Source organism: Nicotiana tabacum, unplaced genomic scaffold (assembly GCF_000715075.1).
Source record: "Nicotiana tabacum cultivar K326 unplaced genomic scaffold, ASM71507v2 Un00163, whole genome shotgun sequence".
Taxonomy (NCBI): Eukaryota; Viridiplantae; Streptophyta; class Magnoliopsida; order Solanales; family Solanaceae; genus Nicotiana; species Nicotiana tabacum.
Genome location: NW_027438401.1, coordinates 35,008 through 46,194, shown reverse-complemented (window position 1 = coordinate 46,194; position 11,187 = coordinate 35,008). Strand labels below are relative to the sequence as shown.

The 11,187-nt window shown below is 37.5% G+C and overlaps 1 long non-coding RNA gene across 1 annotated transcript; it reads right to left on the bottom strand.

Annotated features, from left to right (window-relative positions):
- Positions 1–5,973: 5,973 nt before the first annotated feature.
- Positions 5,974–7,093, bottom strand: LOC107791188 (uncharacterized). The gene is made up of 2 exons (XR_001649193.2): positions 7,021–7,093; positions 5,974–6,258 (listed from the first exon to the last, which is right to left on the bottom strand). It is a non-coding gene; the product is annotated as an uncharacterized LOC107791188 (long non-coding RNA).
- Positions 7,094–11,187: the final 4,094 nt, after the last annotated feature.

Genomic DNA, 11,187 nt, shown 5'->3' with positions numbered 1-11,187 from the left:
CACACATGATATCCTTTGGTGCTCCAAGTCTGCAGATGATCTCCACATGAAGTCTATAGCCTATTTTCCCCTAATTTGCGAGTATGCGCTCACTTCCACATCTAGAGAAATAATCAACTAATACAACAAGAATTTTATAGGATTGGGTACATGCGGTAAAGGTTCCACAATGTATATCCCCCATTTCATGAAAGGCCATGGGGTAATAACAGAGTGAAACAGCTTGGACGACTGGTGCAATCGATAGGAAAATCACTGGAATTTTCTGTATCTCGTGACGAAGCTAGCAATATCTTTCTCCATTCTAGGCAATAGTACCCTACCTTTAATAGCGTTTAGATAAGTGATCTATCCCAGAGTGTTTACCGCAATGCTATTATAAACTTCCCGCATACATAGTCCGTGCCATTGGGTCCTAGGCACTTAGCCAGTGGAGCTCCAAACATTCTTATGTACAAGTTTCCATTAACAAAGCAATAACGCGCTTCTCGAATCCGGAGCTGTCAGCCTAATGATTTGTCTTTGGGTACATTCTGGTTCTTCAAATAGTTAATAAACTCATTACACCAATCCCAAACTAAGTTTTTAGTATTTACCTCATCTTGGGTTTGGTCGATGGAGGAATGAAGCAAGTGTATGATTGAGTTTGTCCCGAACTCAGTGATGTCAGCAACAAACCCGAGATTGTCCACAACGTTCGATTCACCGTTCTTCTCTCGGGATATTTTCTTCGCTTCCTATTCTTTGAAGTAGCTTAAGAGTCTCATAACCTTGGCTAGGTAAAGTTGCATACAGGCCTCTCGTGCTACATAAGTCTCCTGAACTTGGTTCACCAGTAACTAAAAGTCACTTTTTAACTCAATGCGCTCTGCCCTTAATCCTCTAGCTGACTCAAGTCCTGCAACAACAACCTCATACTCGGCCTCATTATTAGTTACATAAGGAAATATGATGGCTTTTCTTACTGCTTCCCCAGTAGGCACGATAAACAAAATTCCAAGTAGAAACATTGTGTCATCCAAGTAGAAACAAAATCCCCAGTAAGGAAATATGATGGCTTGTTTGTGCAAAGTATTCTGCAAAGTGAAAGTTGTGGCTATAGAAATAGGATGACATTGAAAGTAAGATTTTAGTTATTGTGCGACTGCTATGAATGCTTATGCTAACTTCTCCAAGTGAGGGTACCTAAATTCAGTATCTAACAGTGTTTTGCTTACATAATAAATTGGTGATTGCGTACCTTTGTCTTCATGGACTAACATAGCGCTTACCATGAATTCGTATATCACCAATTAAATCAGTATTTCCTCATTTCCCCTGGGTTGGCTAGCAACAACGGGTTTGTCAGGTTGTTTTTCAATTACTTCAATGCTTGTTAGTTACCTCAATCGTTGATGACTTGGTGTCGATGTGACCCGTACTTACGCTTCTTTTGTTTTATCGGTTGATAACTAGGATTCACAATAAGCTTGTGATTAATCACTTCTGGAGGGATTCCCATCATGTACGTGTGTGACCGTGCAAAGCAGTCAGAGTCGTCATGCATGAACTCGATCAACTTGCACTTTGGATCAGGGGTAACCCTAAGCCAATGTAAATCTTCCTTTCTGGCCAATGTATAAAGGGAAGAACTTATACTAATTCTTTGGTGGCTGACTTTGTAGCATAAGTTTCTCCTAGTTCAACAATTTTGTTCTCACACATGTCGATATTCGATTCGGAGTCGCGTGCCTTGAGTTCTTCTAGCACGTTCGCGGTACCAGATGACCATCTTGCTTTAGTTGCTATTTAGGTGGCTCCTCTCTAGGGTTGCTCCTTTCCACTGCTATAGTGTTGATTTCTCTGGATGCATGTTGCTCTTCTTGGATTTGTCGAATTCCTCACTTGGATGAGAATTTTATCACTTGATGTAAGGTTTAGGGAACCACGTCCATCTCATGAATCCAAGGCTTTCCTAGGATGGCTTTTTTAAGCCATGTCTCCTCCTACCACCTGGAAAGGGATGTGTTTGACCACTACTTCAGCATTGGTCATCAAGATTACTTTTCCCATGGTAATCTTTCTTGAATTATTGAACCTCGAGAATAACCATACCTTAGGGATAACTTGACCCGTGATCTCCAACTCTTCTAGCACTCACAGTTGGACAATATTTGCTGAACTACTTGAATAAATCAAAACTTTTCTTACGTCGGTGTCAAATATTTGTAAAGTGCTTAACAGTACGTCGTTATGAGGCATATTCAGGCCATGAGCATCCTCATTGTCAAATACTATGCTTTCTATGGTCAGTGTTTGACGCATCCGCTTGTCATGGGAAATGGATATCTTGGTGAATTTCTTTGCTGTAGTAAAAGTTACTCCGTTTACTTCTTCTCCTCCAAATATGACATTAACTATTTGTTTGGGGGTACCTGTGGAGGCTCCTCCTTGCTTCTACTTCATGTAAGACAAGTTTTCCTTTTCACTGAATAGTTCGATCAAGTATCCTTATTTGAGTATACGGTGACTTCTCCTTAAAGAAGCCTGTATTCGGAGGTCTTGTGTCCGTGGTCATTATGGATTTACACCAGAATTCCTGGCTCTGGTTGGTTGGATCCATTTACATCTCCTTTGGCCACCTTACTTTGTCTCCCATGTCTTTGAGGGCTGCTACTAACTCTGTCTTTTTTATGCCGAAGCCGTAATCCACAAGTTTCGATCTAAGGTGGTAGTCACTAATTTTGGATATTTCAGGTTCCTTGTCGACTCGACATGTGATCACTTCATCTCCTCTACCATTAGTCCTCTAGTCTCGAGCGGGTCTTTGTCTGTTGATCGATGTCTTGCCGCATGGGTCTTGGATAGGCTCATGTTGTGTTCTAGGATCCCGACGTCTAGGTTAATCTCGTCTGTGAGGTACGCCTAGTTGTCTGCCATATATGGCAGAGTCTCTTCCATCAAATCTGGGAAGCACCAAGATGTCTTCCTCTATTCTGAGTTTTGTGTTGTACTGGTGGTACACTTCATTCGAAGTTTTTGCGAGAAATTCTCGCAAGCTTTCCTTTAGCCTCCTCAAAGCTTCCGAACTCTCTGGGTTCAACTTCCTAGTGAAAGACATGGCTGCCTAGTTGTTTTCCACTTCTGGTAGTAGCATCCTTCACCTCTGGTATCGATCGATGAAGTTTCAAAGCGATTGCGTCCTCTTCCGTATGAATTTGAAGATATATTCCACTTGCTTCTCCACTTTTTGTACTCGAAAATGGGCTTTGACGAAAGTATCTGCAAGTTCAGCGAAAGAACTAATAGAATGTTCGGATAAGTGAGAATACCAAGTTAGGGCTCCTTTCATCACTATTTCTCCAAACTTTTTAAATAGTACCGATTCGATCTCTTCCTTTGTGAGGTCATTCCCTTTGATTCCAGTTGTATATGTCATGATGTGGTCACAACGATCCCAGGTGCTGTCATACTTTGGATTATCGGGCATCTTAAACTTTTTTGAAATTGGCACCGGGGCCGCGCTGGGTTTTCATAGCTATTGCGAATACTTGTTTACATTGGTACCTTTCACGATTGCTGATACTCCCAGAATTTGTTAACTTCTCTCGTTCTACACCTTGACTTGCCTTATGCAGGGTTAGAATTGTATTTTTTCCATTCAGCATTCAAGGTCATACCTGGGCATCTGGCTTCAGCATCCTTGGAAGTTCTCGAACCGCTGCATGTGTCGTTTTTGAGACTGGGGCCCCATTAGCGACATCAGTTCTTAGAGGAGTTAGCGTCATCACTATTGCTCCACTCGTCCAAACTTTCAGGGGTTCTCCAATCTGGGTGTTCAACTTCTGCTACTCTTACATGAAATTGTCTATCTTTTTCTCCAGCCCGCGGACATCAGGGTGGCTGTTGCTGGATCTGGCCGGAGATTCATTTCGACCTCGAGGTGTGGTGGATCTAGTAGATCGGTCGTCGGCGGTTCGAGTCCCCTCAGATTGTTCAACCTCCCGTCCGATGACGTTCACATTGAGTTTGTTGACTCCAGACATGATGATTAATTTCCTTTAAATAGATAATTGAAAAAGTGATGTTTTCAAAAATTTCAAGGAGAACTCAATAATGAATTTTGGATCGAAAGCTTAATTGTCAGGGCTCCAGGATGGTTGCCATACCATTTGACCCAAAATCTGTTTTTTGAATAAACAATTAAATTTGTAGTTTAGAGTCTCAAGCAATTGTTTCGATCCAAATTTCGGGCAAGAAAACTAATAACGAATTAAATTAAATAAAATCAATATTAAAAAAAATCTTATTATAGACGAGCTCCAGTGGGCCGTATTGGCTACAAGGTGAGCAAACTTTGCAAATTGAAGACATAATTAAAAAAAGAAGATGACTGATGACTTGATATTGCATTCTTTTTCTCTTTGTTTTTTCGGTGCCCCATTCTCGAGGCAGGAGGATGGTTTTTATAGCTTTGGGGGGGGGGGGGGGGGGAGCACTGTCGCTTCGAGTTCTGGGCCAACACGTCAGGAAATTAGCTAGTAGGCAGCGAACTCCTCGATAATGGTAAATAAATCAGCGTAATGCCCGAATGTCCACGATCTCAGGTCGCAGTTGATTGAGTCTCCAAGTGCGCACAGCCATTCTTCGAATACCCGTTCTTCCAATAGTCAAAGGTTCCAGAGCAGTAACGGTCATCGAACTCGGTATCTGATTTCATTATCTGTTTCCGTTCACCTATCCTTCTTGCCACGTGGAAAGGGTAAATTTTACCAATACATAATTCGTGGATTGTTCCTTCAAATTTCTCATATCTTTATTTTCTGGTTTTCATATACTTTTCTACGTATGTTGATTTACATGTTTAGCGTGATTATCAAGCACATTGTTTATATTTAGATTGTTCACACTGCATATGTGGAATTCAATTGACGAGCAGTGGATCAGCGACTCGGATTACCAGTGATGAACACGGGTTTCATATCTCAAATTACCGTAGCGAGCATGTGGATTCACGTCTTAATTGCATGTGGAAAGGATCCTCCCTCATTAGTCACCAACCATGGAGGACCTATGGAAGGTGCACACGCATGACATTCGGTATGCCATTTGATGTATACATTGATAGTTGTACATATTATTATATGCTTTATTTCAGTCCATATTGTTAGTATGTTTTATTTGTGCATTAGATATATGCAGTAAATATAGATAATTGGATTTTGTGCAGATCGCTATATATTCTATATATACATTAAATTAGGCGGTTAAATGTTGAAATTCTGTTTATTGCACATTATTGCTTACATTTTATGTACAAAATTTTAAAGGAAAGACTATTTTCTTTCTTAATGTCATCGCGGGCTTATTGGAAATTGCCGATAAGGCTTATCAAGTACTTGTCGTACTCACCCTTCTTTCCCTTTCTTTCTTATGGACTAATATAGATAACGATTTAAGTGCCAGTGCAATGCGTTTGCGTGGCTGATTTGAGATCCTGAGTTGCAGCTTTCCAACAGTGAGCCGACCACTTAGTTTAGTGGTGGCTAAACCTTCCTTAGTTATCTTTTCATTTCTATGTCAGCTATTGGATTTTATACTTCTAAAGTCTTAGATGCTCTTTGACTCACTGTGTGGGCATAGACCAATTAAGTTCAGTGTTGTATTACGGATATTGCTTTATCTACTATCTTGTTACGTTTAGTTAGGATTATCTCTGTTCAGGCTATTTTACTGTGAGTTTGAATGATCTAGTTGTGGTTAAAGGTTGGTTTGCTCGAAAAAGAACTGCGGGCTGCCGGTCACGGTTTGAATTTTGGGTTGTGATATTTCGCGCTAAAAAATATAGATGGAAACGAACTTTATCATAGTACATAAATTTCAGCTATAAAGATGAATTTTCCACCAAACAAAATTAAATTCTCTCTTTGTTTAAACTTTCCATCAATTAGTTTTTACTTCAAAAGTAAAGTTGACCAGACAATTAAATAATGGAGTAATAAAGAAGGGTTATCTCCATAAATTCCACTAATTAGGAATAGCTAGCTAGTATATGAGAATTCAAGAAAGGAGAGATCTAATTGCAGCCAAGCAAACAACAAAAAGTGCAAAAACAACTGTCACTGAAGCAATTTGCTCCAAGAAGTGGTCCTTTAATATTACCAGGTGTTGGAATTCCTACCCAGTGTAGAGAGCATTGGGTGTTGCAATCTGTTGGATCACAAGGTTTCGTAACTGCCTGTGGAACTAGGCATACTTTTTGTCCTCTTGTCTTAGTGCCTACATTTATTTGGACAGAAAAGGAAAACAATTAAAATAAAACATTGTGAGCATTAAAAGTTGAACTATTCTCCAATGACTAAGATAAAAGAATATCGGGTTATTAATTTTTGTCTATAATTCTTTATTTTTTCTTTATACTCAAGAGATTTTTATGCTAAATGATTCTAGAAGATTCCGCTAAACACAAAATTGAGTCAGTGTCACTCCTCTATGTACAAAAGAATAGATCAATAGCATCATCAATCTTTTTAATTAGAGAAAGTGTCCAAATTTTCTCCTGTAATATTCGAAATTGAGATATGTTTTCCTCGATTAGACTTTTAGCTCAATAATTCACTTGAGATTAGCAAATTATTTTTTGTTTTCAATTGTCATCAATGGAGCTCCGGCTCGAAATATGCGGACTCAATAAAAGATGTCCAATTTTTCTCCGCAACTTATGATTATGATTCGTAATTATCCTTTAATTTGAGCTCCGTTACAAATCAAGGGTAAAAATTAGACTTATTTCTAACGGTGAAAGTAAGATTAGACCAACAGTCAAACGGCTGATAAAGTTACTCGGTTTCGGATAGCACAGTAACAAATGTGATCTTGTTCCCTTGAAATTAACAGGTTTTAGAACTTCTCTATACTAATATCATAAAATTTTCGTTTTATCATAGTTCTATAATGGTAATGGATGAACAAAATTTACTATTCTTATGGTACTTATAAGATTTCCATTAAATATATAAAATGGAAGACTATACGACTTACCCAGAACAACGAAGAGCAGAAATATAAAGCCAGCTATGCTTGAGAAATTCTTCATGATTAATGTATCTATGAGGCTTTTGATGTCAGGATTAAAAAGGTGTCAAAAACTTTATATAGGCACAAATGAACACCAAAGATGGAAAAAAGAGGTAAGAAAAGGATAAATAATTATTGGTTTTTTTGGCTATCTGCATGCAATCTAAAAGATCTAGCTCGTGTGGTCTTTTTAGTTAAATAATTTAATTAACAGTCAAAATTACACAAAGAGTGAGTGGTGTTTCCAACTTTAAGTTAAGTGTTAATTACGCTAAACACCCTAAAATATGATTCATTTTCGAATACATTTCTTATATTTTAAAATTATACTAACACCTTATACTATTAAATTTCTGCACTTAGATCCCTTATGAGAAATTTTCCATTTTTATTTTAGCTTTTTACTTATTCCTCCGCTTCAAAAATTATCTTAACCTTACTTAGTTAGATGAAGTTTCATATACGTAAGATTTCTATTATATAAGAGGTTTAAGTATTTTTAAAAAATAAGGATAATATCATTCTATTTAAGAGTTTTGAAAGATAAAAAATATTTCGCCAGCTTCGTTAAAAGTCTAATCACCTTTTTATATAATTTGAGTTTATTTTCTATTTAATAGTTTCAAAAGATACAATTTTTAAAAAATACTCATTCTCTTTTTTAATCAAAAGCGTGAAGTGTGAATAAAGATTTCCTAGCACTACAAACTATTTCAAACACTATTGATTGCCAATCTCAGGCAACGACGCCAACACTTGATGAGCGCAAAATACACACTTAAATTCTGCTCGCTAATCAAATATAGTATAGTCAAAGAACACCAACAATAAATAGGGAAAAATAAAATAAAATAAAATAAAAAAATTCCTGAATTAGCACTACAAACTATTTCAAACACTATTGATTGTCAATCCTCGGTAACAACGCCAAAATTTGACGATCGCAAAGGACACACTTAAATTCTGCTCGCTAATCAAATACAATATAGTTGGATTTAAACAATATTCTCGTAGTTTCTAGCTTGGTTGCTATCCAAGATGATCAACAGTTGAGATTTATAAGATATCTAACTAAAATTAACTAAGAATCTAATGCTATTGACTAATGACAATCGAAACAAGAACTAAGCAAAGAAAGTTATCAAGGGGAGATGATAGAGTTTTGATAAGATAGGTGCAAGATAATTATTCAGGATCTAACTCTGGATAATTCACTTCTAATGTTCAAGCGAGTCTCTCGAATTCACTCAATTATTAGTTCAAACGCTCAGCAAAATCTCCTTTCTCGATTAAGTCTTAACCTCACAAGATGAACCAATTTAAGCACGTAAATATATGCAAGAATGCATAACGTATTGGTCTTTAGGAAAATTTCTTTCGATTATTCTCCTAACTAGGTTTAATCAATGATTCAACTAGCCTCTTTCGATTATGTAGAAGAATTTATGAACTCAACCAACAATATAATGCAAAGATATCACAAGTTATGCCTCTCTCGATTACATGAGCTGGTGAGTAAAAATGCAACGATTAAATCATCCAAAACGCTTCAATACATAAAACTAGAGTTATAATCCACAAACAATCATCAATACACCAAATCTATCAAACCCTAAATGGAACTACTCCATAGATATGGAAAAATTCATCACAAATAAAATTAAAGTACATGAAACCATAAATTCAATCCAAACTCATATCTTGAGCGAGGAAAGAATGATGAAATCCCTGTGCTCGTGTTCTTCCAACTCCTCCTTAGCCTCCTTTGGTCGAATATGTGTCAAAAGTCCAGAAAATAATATTTTTCCATGTATTTATACCAAGTAGGGTCGTGCCTGGACGAAATTACCTTCTCCTAGCCAAAATAGGACATTGGCTCTGTAAACATTACATAGGCGCGCTGAGGAATTAATGGGGATATCCAGAGAGCTCAACAATTGACATGCAACGGAATTTGGGTAGCCACGGCGCCCCATGCGCCACAGTTGTGGTGTTTTCTCAGAGTACAATTTTTTGCTTGATTTTTGGTTCTCGACCCCCGAACACGATCCCAGATTAATCCCTTGGGCTTTTACTCAGACTTCAAAGCTCCAAATCGCTCGAATTCATTGCATAACATCTTCATAGCTCAGAATCACTTCTACAAGGCATAAAACACACAATAAGTATAAAACACTACCAATTAAAGCTCAAAGACAAATAAAGTGCAGTGAATTAGAGTGTAATAAGCGACTAAAATACGAGATTATAGTCTACCATCATAAGGGTAAGGTCTGCATACATACTACCCTGCCCAGATTTTACGACCCAAAATCAAAACCACGGGGCCTTGATGACGCCTAACATCTGCTTGCTAGGCAAACAAATATTAGATAAGCAGTAATACAATTTAACAACTTAAAAGTAGATTATTAAGAAGATAAAGCTGAAAAACTTCAAAATACATAATAAAATTCATACAAGTTGCATAGTCTAATCCCAGAAACATGTGTTACAAGTACATAAGCAGGTAACAATACTACAAACGGGGTCTGAAATATAAATGTGACTATTCGAAACGAAATAAATAGTAAAGCAGATAGGAATGGGACTTCAGAGTCTGCGAACGCTGTTCAACTCTACCTCAAGTCTCCTAGAAATGGCAGTCTAAGCAATCTTCACTACGCGTCGATGGGACCAACACCGGGATCTACACAAGAAGTGCAGAAGTGTAGTATGAGTACAACCGACTCCATATACTCTATAAGTACCGAGCCTAACCTCAACTAAGTAGTAACGAGGCTATGACAAGGCATGCACTATAAACTTGTATAATTATAAGTAGAAAACAATAACTCAGTAGAGAAATAACTAATTAACTTGTAAACCGGAATAAGAAATACATAACCGAGGGCTGAAGTATCATTAATTCTCAGTCACGCAACACCATACTATAACCAAAACCAACAGTGAAGTATAACAAACAATACAACCCCTCCGTTTCACAACACTATACGGTAACGAAAAACAATAGCCAAGAATAACCATAATATATCTTCTTTATTGCGACGTGCAATCTGATCCCCATATATAATACGAATACCATTCCGAACCCATTTCAATATAAGTATTGTCGTAACGTGCAACCCGATCCACAAATATCTAATTTTTCTATTGCGGCATGCAACCCGATCCCATGTCAACATATATACCATTGCGGCATTTAAACCGATCCCACATGTTCAATGATACTACAATCCAACTATGGTGTATCTCACAACGTATCACAAAGAGGAAACTAAACATATAATTTCTCTAAACAAACCGATATGGCAAAGTAATGTGAAGTAGGAACAAGTAAGGGGCATAAACGAGTAATTACATAAGACAATTAAAACATTTATCCAATAACATGTAAAATCATAGAGCAAGTGAAGGCGGACAACAAATAAATGCATGAATAATGGAAGCACATAACACGTATAGGCGTGTAACAAGTGAAGGCATGTATTTATAATGACCCGACCGGTCGTTTTGAGCTATAGTATTCAATTCGATAGTTTGAGGTCTTTAGTAGATTCATATGATGTATTATGACTTGTGTGCATGGTTGGTTTTTATTTACGAGAAGTTCGGGAATGATTCAGAAGGGTAATTCTCTATTTGGAATCTTTAAGTTGAAGAGTTGACCAAGGTTTGACTTTTGTGTAAACGGTCTCGAATTCATGTTGGGAAGGTTCCAATAGGTTTATATGGTGATTTGGACTTGGGAATATGCCCGGATTTTGATTTGGAGATTCCTAGGTCAATTTGGCTCTTTTTGGCGAAAGTTGGCAATTTGAAGGTTTTGAAATTTCCTAAGTTTGGTTGAGAGTTCACTTTTTGGCTATCGGGTTCAGATTTTGATTTCGGAACTTGGAATAGGTCTAATTTATTATTTGGGACTTGTATGCAAAGTTTGATCTCATTCCGGGTTAGTTTGATGGGAATTAGATGTTTGGTTGTAATTTTGGAAGTTCTTGATGGTTCGATCAAGAGGACGAGGCGACACATCAAAAGGGAGAGGTGAATCTTCTCGAGGTAGAGGCAAAAGTGCCTTGCCTCTTGGCCAGCCAAAGACGATAAGAAAGAAATCACCAGCAGGCAGAGGGA